The sequence below is a fragment of the Nicotiana attenuata genome, unplaced genomic scaffold (assembly GCF_001879085.1).
Source record: "Nicotiana attenuata strain UT unplaced genomic scaffold, NIATTr2, whole genome shotgun sequence".
Classification (NCBI taxonomy): domain Eukaryota; kingdom Viridiplantae; phylum Streptophyta; class Magnoliopsida; order Solanales; family Solanaceae; genus Nicotiana; species Nicotiana attenuata.
The window spans coordinates 96,035-100,699 of record NW_017671767.1 but is presented as its reverse complement, the minus strand read 5'-3'; positions in this window follow the sequence as shown (position 1 = coordinate 100,699).

Below are 4,665 nucleotides of genomic sequence, written 5' to 3'. Positions count from 1 at the left end.
TTGGCAGGGCCCATACATGGTTCACCGGGTTTTGATAGGAGGAGCCCTCATACTTGCAGAAATGGATGGAGAAGTTTGGCCAAAGCCAATCAATTCAGATGCAGTCAAGCGTTAATATGTGTAATATTTATACCTTCCTTATATGATGTAAATTGAACTACGCCTGACTTGATTCCCGTTTAAGAGGGGATACGTAGGCAGCCCTATGGGTTCGGTCATAATTCAATAAAATTTTCATTTCCTCCCGAAATTGGAAACTGGGGCAGAATTTTGAGGAGGACCCTCAAAATTCCGAAGTAATTTCAGTCGATAGTCGTACGAGCAATAGTCAGAAGCGTCAACCCATCAAATTGGGGAAGAATTTTGAGGAGGGCCCTCAAAATTCCGCAGCAGGGAAGGTTGCAATGTCTTGAACTACGTCATAGTCGTCGGTTCATCTAAAAGCTATTTTTTAATTATACATTTATGTCATACTTTTACAAAATCATGCGTGTTTATTTTTTGAAACTGCTTCATTTAGCAATGCTACCCCAATGATGCAGACGGCATCACCAAATCAAAGCAGAACGAGTCAAGCAAAGCTAGAGGGGATACGAACTAACCTTTCCCCCCTTACAGAACTCACGACTTTTTTTTGGATGCAGGCACAAGGATCGCGAAATTATTAAAACATACTGCACACTCATGGAACAAATGTTGTTCAAGGATACGACTCTCTTCACCATTACACTTGCCAACATTTGCTATCCGCACGCCAGTGTTGTTCCGTATGTCACAATGCTCCCAGTAATCACAACGCCGCAATATGCTATCTGCTAAGAAAACTCTACTGCCATTTGTTATCCTATGTATTGCATAAGGCTACCATTCTGCCTTCCAACTTGCATAAGGCTACTATTCTGCCTTCCGAGGTCAAACTCTACCTCTATCTGCATCTGCATTACATAAGCCTACCATTCTGCCTTCCAACTTGCATAAGGCTACTATTCTGCCTTCCGAGGTTAAGCTATACCGCTATCTGCATCTGCATTACATAAGGCTATCATTCTGCCTTCCAACTTGCATAAGGCTACTATTCTGCCTTCCGAGGTTAAGCTCTACCTCTGTCTGCATCTGCATTACATAAGGCTACCATTCTGCCTTCCAACTTGCATAAGGCTACTATTCTGCCTTCCAAGGTTAAGCTCTACCTCTATCTGCATCTGCATTGCATAAGGCTACCATTCTGCCTTCCAACTTGCATAAGGCTACTATTCTGCCTTCCGAGGTTAAGCTCTACCTCTATCTGCATCTGCATTGCATAAGGCTACCATTCTGCCTTCCGAGACTAAACGCTGTCTCCATCCACATTCCGAGGTTAAACTCTACCTCTATCTGCATCTGCATTGCATAAGGCTACCATTCTGCCTTCCGAGACTAAACGCTGTCTCCATCCACATTTCACGGTTGAAAGATCGCCACATTGCACGGCTGAAAGATCGCCACATTGCACGGCTGAAAGATCGCCACATTGCACGACTGAAAGATCGCCGCATTGCACGGCTGGCAGATCGCCACATTGCACGGCTAAAAGATCGTCACATTGCACGACTGAAAGATCGCCACATTCTTCATGGGCTGAAATATCGCCACATTCTTCATGGGCTGAAATATCGCCAACTCATCCAAAGGCGTCATCGTTCGGAGGCACCATCTTCATAGCCCGAGAACACCATGTCATGGCCCGAGGATTTCAGTCAATCTTTTGCATGTCATCATTCAAAGGCATCATGGTTCGGAGGCACCATCCTCGTAGCCCGAGAACATCATTTCATGGCCTGCAAATCCTTTCTTAAACGCTTCATGGCCCAGGACATCATGGTCTAAAGACGTCATCCTAACCGTCCAAAGACAGCATCCATGGTCCAACGAGAATTTGCATCAAGTTTAAATTTACGCACAATATATGCTTGTATTGCTTATTTACAGGTAAACCGGCAAGCAACAGCCATCCTGGCCGGAGCGGTTCCGCTCCAGTGCCCGCAGCCATATCAAACCTAACCATTCCCGTAAACCGTCCACTCACCCAGCCTTAGATATTGCGTCCGCTTTTGAAATATCTTCATCGGCACACCCCGTAGGTGAATCCTGAACTACATACGGCCTGATACTAACAGGGATATGTAGGCAGCTCAGAAGCCAGGGTGCGGCCCGAATCTTCCCAAATCGTTTCGCTAGGTCAAAATTGGCCATCATATCTTTACCCGAAAACTCTTTCATCCTTCCCGGGTAAAGAGGAGCAACTGTTGACACCCAATTTTTACCTATATATTTTTAATATGCAAAATACTTTCAAAATAGCATATATATGCATATATAAGCATGTCCAAGCATTTTATTATTTTTCCCACAATTTTTAAGGATTTTTTAAACAGATTTATTTCACTTTTTCATCCATAAAATCCTAATAATTATCTCCAAAATTATTATTTTTGGTAATTCATCTATTGTATTTTCATATTTATGCCAAAATAGGGCTAAGGTAGTTTTTACATATTTTATACAATTTTATTTAGTAATTTTAAAGCTAATTGCGTATAATTGTAATATTAGCCATTTTAAGATCTAATTGTGTTTTATGTTCATAAAATCGAGTCTTATATTTTTAAATTGATAATTATGTGTTATAAATCATTTGGCCTTTTAAAATTAATTTTCAGAAACTATTTGCCATTTTTTTATAAAATAATAAGGGGGAAATGGCTATTTAACTCGTAGCTACATTTGGCTTCCAATTTAACCCCAAATCAAGCCCCAATTACCCAGCCCATTTTAATTTTTACCCGACCCTAACCCTTTTAAAACCAACGCAAACCCGGATCCCCCACCTACCCTTTTAATCTAGGTCGTTGATCACTCAGATCAACAGCCACCATTCACCCTTCTATAATTAAACCCAAATGACCCCTTAACCTACTTCATTTCTCACCACCCGCTGCCCTTGAATTCCTCTCCTCTCAATTCTCTCTGCAGCCTCACATAAACCCTAGCCGCCGCCACCCAATTCCACCCCAATTCCTTTCAGTCCCTACCTAATCCATGGACTCCCACGGCGTTTTGATATGGGTACTCGTCTCCTATGTCTACTGGTTACCTATTTTCGTGATTCCATGGACAGATCTCGAAGAGATCCAGTCCAGTCTTGGTTCAACTTCGATCTCTGGTCTTTTTTCAGTCATCCATGGCTGTTCAAGTCAGATCCTTGACTTTTTCGGCTAGATCGGTAACTTTTCAAAGTCTTTCTCACTTTCTCTGGGTTCTTTGAAACCCTAGCTCTAAGAGATGTTCGATTTTTTCTTTCAGATCTGTCTTAGATCTATGCTTGTTATGAACTTCTAGTGTTTTCTTAAAGGTTCTCCGATTTTCTTTCAAAGTAACCCTTCACTTTCAAATTAGGGTTTCCTAAACTTTTCTCCGATTTTCAGTGTGTTTTTATGATTTTACTATGTCTGTCCATGTTTGCTGCTACCTGTTTCATCGTGCTGAAAGCCCTAAGTGTTTTGGCTCTACCTGGGTTTCTAAAACTCTCTTGGTTTATTTTATACGCTTGTTTGGTTCGATTTAGTTCTTTGTGTTTGAACCTTTTTGTCTTGTTTGACTTACCGGGTTCTGAGTTCTTACCATTTTTTTTAACTCGACCCTAATTTCTTAAAAGGGTTTATCCTTACTTGTTGCTATTAGTTTGGAAACTTTACATGTTTTTGTGTGTTGATCTCCTTTACCTGTTACTATGTTTTCCTCACTTTTGATTCTATGTGACCACTTGACCTTGTTGCGTACTGTGCTTCGAGTAGGTTTTTTTACTACTGAATCCTAGCTTACTCCTGCTACTGTTGTATGTCTAATTTGCTCCTCTTTGTCAATATGTTTGACCCTGCACGTCTAATATGCCTGTCCATCCTTTGCTATTTATATGTTGAAGTGCAGAGTCATGCTTCTTTCTTGATTGATCTTGATTTCCTCAGTGTTACGACTGAGTGCAAAGGGTTCCCTTATAAACCCTAATCTTACTCGTTTGTTTGAATTGATTGATCCACTTCCTTTAATTGCTGTGATATTTTACCTTGAATCCTTTCCCAAAATTAAGTGTATTTTGTACTTAGACTCAAATATTTACTTCATACTTTTACTGCCCCTTATAGGGCAGGAATCAATTTGTCTCAAACTGATTTCTTTCCTTAATTAGCCCTGTTAGTATCTGTTTGAGCAGTAACCCCTTGATTAAAGGGAAGTACTTGTGTTAATTGATTCTGATTGTGGTTATTTCCATGTCTGAGTTGAAACTTTACTTGTTACCTTATTCTTCACTCGTTTTCAAAACTATAAATACCCTGCCCTCTTTTCTTTAAAGACACGAACAATTGAGTTCAGAACACACACTTACACGCTCAAAACTCTTTCCTTCTCTATTATTACTTGTGCTGCTGCTTTTTCTAGCCGGCTGAAAGGCAAAGCTAGATTGTGGAATCCTGCTTATTTTACCTTTCTGCACCTTGCTTTCTCTACTGGTATGTCCTAGTTAATTTTTTCAAGCCTCAACAACAATATGCTTCCTTAAATGTTTCAGTTTCCCTCATTCTTGTTTACTTCTGCTTGTGGTTCTGTTAAAACACATTATCAGCATGC